An 8,076-nucleotide genomic window follows, 5' to 3' on the forward strand; every position below is an offset into this window, starting at 1 on the left:
GCCTTGTAAATCATTTTAATTATTTCACTAAACAGGTTGTGGAAATAGATCAATAGAAAATATGGCATTTAGGCTTACAATGCTGTGCATTCATTATGGGAAAGAAATTATATTAAATGATTTAGGAGCTAATAATATCTGAAAATAACAATTTAATGGAAGCCTTCCAATCCTGCACTTTGAAAGCAGGATACAGCTATACACAGTCTACCCATTTTAATCTCAGTCAAGTATACACAGCAATTTTTTGATTCTCAGAGAAATGTCAGTCAAGTACAAGTAACTTACAGACTTTCAGCATCCCATAAATTACATTATAATAAAACAAAACCAAAGAAACTGTCAACAATCATTTTTACATACTGGCAGGGTCACACAAACCAGGCACGTAAAAAATAAGAAAATACATTACAATATAACAAAGTGGCGGTGTTACACAGCAGGGGCTATTTTCCACTTGCAATTGCTATTTCTGTGAGACTGTGGTTTGCACTGCTGGGCTTGAAGGGCACTTCTCTCTAAAATGTTGGGGGTTTGTTTCAAACATCAGAATACTAAATGCATGCTATATACATGAAATATAGATAAAGAGACGGCAAGGGAAAGAAACCAGAAAAACCTAATCTCTCCTGTGCAGAAAAAGCCAGGTGTCACCATTCAGTACTTGAGGTCAGCATTGCTCTGTGACAATTATTTTACTGTGGCTAAACTAAATTTGGTACGCTGTGTCCTGGTTTTCTTAATGCATGCATGATAGTCACCTGTGCTGTTAAAATATTTTCTCCTGAAATAAGCTGTGCATTGTGACTATGTAATGCCTTACTGGCCATCAAGTAACTACGCTGAACCAAGCAGGCATGACTGTGGGCAGAATTTAAGCTGCAATCAGATAGTGCACCTGTGTCGCCTGCTCGTTTCAAAGTCTGCAGCCTACTGATAGGCATTTGTCATATCAGCTATCTCCATTCTGGTTTGCAGGCAGAGTTAAGCTTTGCTTTAAGGCCTCTGGCTAGATAGCATTTGAATTATGCACTTCATCACACCCCAATTAGCTGGGGATGCATGACGAAAATCATTATCAGTGAGTTTATTTGGGAAAACACCTTATTTGCTACTTGGTTCAGCATATGAAGGAAAACACCTCCCCCCCCCCCCCCCCCCCTTTCTCTCCACTGAGAAAAGCTTGTTTTAAAGCAGAGGGAAACTTTGAGCTGTGGCAAATTGTTCTGCTCCTGCTTATTCACCTGTCCCCTTGAGCTCCATCTGGCCGTTTTAGGAATGTTAAGTGTTGCGCAAATAAAAATAAATGGCTTCAGCATGACCACAGAACTGACTGAGCACATTCCCTGTGCAGGCTGTGCAGCATGTCTGTCTCTTACTCCCAAGACCCCGCAGCAGGTGAGTTTTACGGTGTCCCCAGGTAAATGGCACCTGTGGCTTCCCACACTGCCCCCCCCAGTTTGCAGTTGCACTCCCAGCTATAAACAACAAACTGGACGGATGTTTTTCCCAAGCCCTGTAAATGCCAGCAGCAATAGATGAGCACTGAATGAAGGGAACCACACTGTGTGAACACATGGCATTTTCATGGCCCTGAACATGAGCAGTGCTTTCTTTGGTGCTGCTCTGCTCCAAAACCCGGCAGTGGCAAGGTCTGAATTAACCTGGGTAATGAGCCTAAACTTGATTGACTGACTTTTCCATGCACATTTATGACTAGGTTGACAAATACTTTCTGAACCCAGCAAAGTGCCACGCTTTTGCTTTTGAGATGCTTTGCTTTAGTGAAATGCTTTAGTCTAACGTAAGTAGCATAAAACCTCTCTGGTCTTAAAATGATTAACTCTAGGGTTAATAAAGAGATTTTATGTTCCTGGAAAATATTGCAAAAAGTTCAACTTCTCACATTTTACACGCTTGCAAGCTGGCTTTAGTTCCATTTCTTCAGTCTTGATATTAAATCATGTTACAGTTCAGATTTTGACAGGTGCCTGGTGTGTGTTGCTACCTACTGTTTGCTGGGGTTTGAGCTCCCCCAGCCCGGCAGCAGCGAGGCGAGCCTTTCTCCTGTCTCCCCTTACACACTGAAGAACTGCAAGGTGGCCACATCTACAAACCCACAACAGGATCAGTGCACTGGTATGTACTCAGTTTTGGCCTTCCTGTCTTGTCAAACCCTGCTTATCTCCCTGGAGACTGAAATGGCAGTGTTAGTAATTATTAAAAGATTTCACTATATAAGGAGTCTGGCTGCTGCCTTCAGTGGGACTTGCCTAGCTCACACACAGTCATTAGCTCAACCAGTGACTTAACCATAAACCGAGGTGCATTCTAACCAGGATTGCAATTAGCACCTTGCTGTGCATTTAACTAACTTGGGACTTTCATACCACTATACTATAAAAGCTGAAATTATATCCAAGCACTCTATAAATGGATGACACTATTATCATTATTTGTAGCACTGAATGATTGTATTTTTACTGTCTTGCACTGAATTAGCATAAATGAATCACAAATGTGAGTGTATTTCGGTAAAGATCATAAAGTAACTGATGCTTCTTTAATCAAACTGTGCATTTTCATGTCTCATTTGATTTTGTAGCCTTCAGCTTCTCTTGTGCACTTCCTTGAGTGCTGCGTTCCCCTCAGGGTAACAGGTACCACTGACGCACGGTTCCAGCTAGATCATCGCTCAGCACCGTTATTCCTTGGCCTGACTCAGATTTAGATGTGCACACCATTTCCTTGTCCAAAGATTTATCAGCATTCCCAAGGAAGCGCAGCTCCCAAGCTCCCGCGCTGTCACGGTAAGGCACGCTGACTAGGCCTTTTGGCTTTCCAGAGCAGCGCACGTTCGGTGCAACAATGTGTTGTACTTAACAGCAGCCTCATTCCTGTCAGAGACACAGGATTAGTTTAACTAGGGAAAGCAGACTTTTAAATCCTGAGGCACTTTTGAGGGTCCCTTCGGGAACGATGGGTGGCTTTTCCTTGTGCTCCCGCTGTCCTTGCTGGCTCAGAGCTGGGGGAGAGGCAGTGGCTGCCCAGTGGAGCGGAGTGCGCGAGGCTGAGCCGTGCACTGGGACGCTGAACAAGAGGTTTCCTGAGCTGCGCTGGCCACGGCCCTGGGAGCCTGGCGGCATCGCCCCCGCTGCCCTGCTTTCAGGGCTTTCAAGAGCCCAGGCAGTGGAGGAAGAGAAGTAAGAGTCCTCACCACCACACCGGTGGTGCTCTGGAGGCTGCAGGGGCTGGTTCTCTGAGAGTGTGTCTCGGAGACGGCCCATCTCCCAGCCTAGGGCTGCCTGATGCCATCAGAGGCCACGCGTCCTAAGGGGTGATTTAGTTACCAGACCCTTTGCTAAAACCTGCCCGAGCTGTTCCTATCTAGGTCCCGGCAACACACCGTGTTGCTGCTCTTGGGAGGGAAGGATGAGGCAAACCAAGGCGGAGTGTCAGAGCCCTGGCACCGACCTTCCTCATACCCATCCTAACATACCCTAATTACAGCATGTACAGTAAAAAGAGGCTCTGCCATGGTAATTTAGAGCTAAACCTCCTGTTTACCATTGACTATAAATACTGAAGCACTCTTAAAAAAAATAATTAAAAACTGTTATAATAAACACAGCACAGAAATCGGAAGTATCCTACTATTTTTTTGCCAAAACAGCTGTCTCTGACTGACAGCCTAAATATGAGCACTTGCCTAGATACCATGTAGATCACCCTAAACCCCAAAATGAGTCATGATACTCACTGGATTGTCAGAGCAACTTGCAAGCCTGAAAAATATTTAGGAATGAAAAACTCCTATTCTAGTTTGTTTTAAAAAATCAATTTCCTCAGATTTGCAAGGAAAGTGACAGGAAAATCCAAAAATAAGAGCCTATTTTATGTGGTACTGTCTTTTCACCCTGTGTAACTCTACCTGTTACTATTACTGGTGCCTGTCACTGTTACTGTGTAAAGTCTTACCTGCTGTTTCCTATTTCAAGGGTATTAACACAGACATGAATTAAAAGTTTCTGACAGATCTGGTCACAGAATAGAAATACAAAAAATAGCTTAACACTGTCTTTCCCAGAGTAAATTCCAAAAATGTCCTATTGGAAAAGTATAATCTCTAATTGAACTGTAAGCACTTTTGAGTTATTTATTAAGATACTTGCTAATATTGTGATATAAGATACTTATAAGATGATTTTCCATATGAAATTTAGGAAACATTTTGACAGTAACAGGAAACCAAATCTATAGGCAACAACTAGGGAACTTCAATAACTAACTCTACAGCAAGGTCCTCTCTGATTTGACTCTTAATGTACTGGGACTGTCCGTGACTGCTGTAATAAGAAGTCTGGCAGTCACCATAGGCAGACCAGGAGATTTCAGTCCATTCGTTGACGTTGGCGTGGCTCCTTAAAGCCGTCTTGGTCAGTGCTAAGTTTTGGATGGTCATTGATGCAGAGCTGAAGCACCTATTTTCCCAGGCTGGCTCCATTTGTAATAATAGCCATCTTTATTCTGCAGAGATTACTGCGTTTTAGAAACATGGTCTAAAAATAGCAACAAACCCCTCCTTTGCTTCCTCTTCCCCATCCCCTGTCAAACCACACGGCTGTGCCCAGAGAACAGGCGCTGCTGCTGCTCTGGGGCAGGTCAGGCTGATGCAGAAATCCCTCACAGCCGCCCTCCTGCCTTGCTGGGATTCTTCCAGCCTTGGTCTCATTCTCTCTGTTTTAGGGCCGCTAATTTTCCTATGGAGTAACTGCAACTGTGTGACCAAAACCCAGACCTGCCCCACGCATGCACACAGCTGTGGGCTCTGCCTCAGGGCGTCTTGCCAGAGAGCGAAGCCCCAGACGCCCAGCAGCCCCCTGCATCGCAGGTCAGTGATCTGATCCGCAGCGCTACAAGGCTGCCAGGTATGTAGACAAAAACGCCACAAAAGCCCAAAAACAGTGAGGAAGAAAAAAATTCCCCATCTTTCCTCTGCTGTAAGAGGATGTTTTACCATTAAACACTCTATTCATCAGCAATAATTTGTGTATGTCGGGATCTTCGCACTCTCCCACGGCCCGTAGCACTGTTTTTCCCTACCTGGTGGCAGAGAACTCGGGGGGTGTCACAGGTGGCGTCCCCACGGGCTGGCAGCTCACTGGGCTGCACGGCTGAGCTGCCTTGGCAGGGCTGGGGGAGCTCTCCCTGCTCCCAGCAAACCCAGCCAGCATGCTCGCTTGCTACAAATTAATATTCTTGCAACAATCCCCCTCCAATCAGTCTTTGCTAAAAGCATTAATTAAGACTTTAACATTTTTGATCCCATCAATTTTCTGTTCTCTTCTTATTAAATAGATGTACCAGGGGAGTTTGAATAATAACTGCCCAAAGTTTGGGGATAATGAATAAATGAACTTCGCTAGCCTCTGGCTAAGCATGAAATTTACTGTGTAGTAACAAATGCAGCAGCGGCAGCTCATACATTAACCAACCTAGTTTTGACACGCAAGTTTGGGAGCACATTATTTACTTACTAGTTCTAAGTGAGACTGGGCTCCAAAATGTTTTATGCAAGAAATGAAAAATGACATGTTCAGACAGTCCTTTGCATTCTGCCTCACTGTGAAGCTGCTCACTCGCCCATCTTCCCTTCGGTGGGGCTCTGGCCCTCTGGCCACGCACAGTGATGTTCTCAGGACTGCACACTTTCTTTTCTTCAGGAGTTTTGCCAGAACAGGAGCATACCAGGAGGTACGCAGTTTTGCTTTTTACTTGCTAGGTCTTGGCACTTCGAAGGTCACCTGCATGCTCTAAAACGACTTTTGTTCCGTGTATTTTTACATGTGCATGGCTCCAGTACCAGCTCTGTTACACTGCTGTAAATCCATTCATTTTTGTAGAACTCCATTAACTCGCAGTGAATTTATAGCGGTGTAACTGTGAGCAAGCCATGGCTGATGGTGCAGACTGGAAATATTACAAGGAAAAGTGCAAAGTTCTATTGATTTTCTTTCAGGAAAAAATGTGTGTTTCCTTATGATTATATTACAGATGACTCAGCTCTGGCCCCCAACAGCCATCACTCACGCTTCCCAGCTCAGCTGCTCACTGGCTTTGCGAGGAGGAGCCGCTGACTGTGCTGTCCCCAGTGCCAGGACCAGGCGCCGTCTCCTCGGGTGCCCGGTGACGCACCCACCCCACCACCGGCGCTGGAGAACGTTCTGCCCGGCTCTGCGTGGCACTGCAGGAGACACGCTGCCTTTCCGTGGCTCTGCAGTCCAAGCACTTATTCCTAATCAATTCTGACAGCAGACACCACGAGGAATGCTGAGATTTATGAAAGAGCAAGATTTGCCACTAGGCCCTGTCTATTAAGGGTGCAGCAAACCCTCACTTTGCCCTTTGTAAATACAACCAGCAGAAGCAAGGCACTTGCCCTTTTCAGAAGAGCGAGCACTCTCAAAGGACAGATGTTTTAGCAAAAGTCTTTAACACGCTTGCAAGCAGTAAGGTTCCAAATTCTCTATGTTCTTCCATCAAAATGCTTCTCATTTCTTTAAGTGCTTTTTAAAGACTAAATACTGTACTGAAAGCTGCTGCCTTCTTTTTAGCCATGGGGCTAAAGCATGCATGGGGCCAAACGTAGGCTGTGTGTTTTGCAAAAAAGCTGACCTGAACGTGGAAACAGAGGCCCCAGAACCTGGAGGACTCATTCTGCACGATTCTGAAGGCGACGCATAGCAAAGGTAATGTAGAGCGAGCTGGGTTATCTTGGCAATCCACTCCCTTGTTGAAGTTATCCTGCATGCCGAGAGTGAGTTATCTCTGCGTGTGTGCAGGTCTTCACTGGAAAGAAAAGATGCCTATTGCTCTTGTTAGACGAGATTTTTCATCAAATCCTCAGGTTATTATTTAGTAGGCCTGAGTTTTTATAGTGGCTTGGGATACAAGAATTGTTATTCCTACCATGGCACACTTCATTCTGATCTCAGAAAGGATAAAAAAAGTTTTTAGTTGCAGTTTTAATATTTTTTCATGTTTAATGTGATTAAAGTCTAAAATACCTTGATAATTCTACTTCTGCCACTGCACGCAAAACTTCTAGTTGCTGCTACATGCCCGTGCAGGTAACAGGCTACAATACAATGGGAAGGACAAATACGAGAGGCCGATGTATTTCCTCCCGTGTTTTTTTTGCAAACCACACCGTATGCAGTTCCAGCTACAATGTACTCCGTAAGCGCTGAAAGAAAAGTATTGGAGCAGAGCAGATGATCTGTTTACTGAGACCATCCTGTGGTATGGCTGAAGTTGAAACGGAAGCATAACTACTCCTAGACAGCTATGCTCCACTGCTTCAAGCAGCAATTTCTTTAGATAAATTTAAGCAGATTTTCTTCTTGTGGAAAATTTTCTTTCGTTCTCTCCCTTAGAAGGAAGATGAGTCACTGACAAATACTCACTGCCCTTGAGAAAAAGCAGCAGTGCTGAGGAGGTCGCCAGAGGACTCACAGTTCAAACCCAGGCTGGTTTCGCTTTTGTGACCGGCCATTACTCGAAGGATTAGAGCTTTCATGACATTACAGACTCCACACATACGTCTGCTTGAATAATTGTCCTTGAACAAGTTCCCAGACATGAATGCCAGTATTAATTTAGGTGTAGTCCAACATCCAAATTTTTTTTCCATCCGTCTTTTCCTTTCAGGTTATAAGACTCACCCTCCTGTGCACCTGTGGAAGCCGAGGACTGTGTACTTCAGTGTCTTGCACTTCGATGCACTTTACAGGCTTGCAGCAACCATCTCCCCCAAGTTCTTCCAAAGAGCAGTTCTGCTTTTTCTGGGACGATTATGTATTCTCCAATCCACAGGAAACTACAGCTGGCATTAAGAGGATGAACATTCTTACAAAGAAAAGATTTTGCCACCTTCGGATCCCCGTGGTAAGTTTGCCCCACTACGAGAGGGCTTTTATTACCACAATTCAGCTGCATGTATGAAACACACAGCTCCCTCACAATTACTGATAGTTCTAGAAAAAGCGAATTCTGACCATGGGAGGAATTGAAAAT

At 44.7% G+C, this 8,076-nt stretch overlaps 1 long non-coding RNA gene across 3 annotated transcripts in view; it reads left to right on the forward strand.

The window, feature by feature from the left end:
• LOC308073096 overlaps nt 1-8,076 on the forward strand; it is a 56,664-nt gene that overhangs the window by 38,560 nt on the left and 10,028 nt on the right. For all 3 annotated transcript variants that reach the window (XR_013931900.1, XR_013931901.1, XR_013931902.1), the window contains exons 5-6: nt 585-2,139; nt 2,606-7,947. This is a non-coding gene — a long non-coding RNA (uncharacterized lncRNA). The remainder of the gene's footprint in view (nt 1-584; nt 2,140-2,605; nt 7,948-8,076) is intronic.

This window comes from Falco punctatus (genome assembly GCF_963210335.1).
Source record: "Falco punctatus genome assembly, chromosome: 14".
Classification (NCBI taxonomy): Eukaryota; Metazoa; Chordata; class Aves; order Falconiformes; family Falconidae; genus Falco; species Falco punctatus.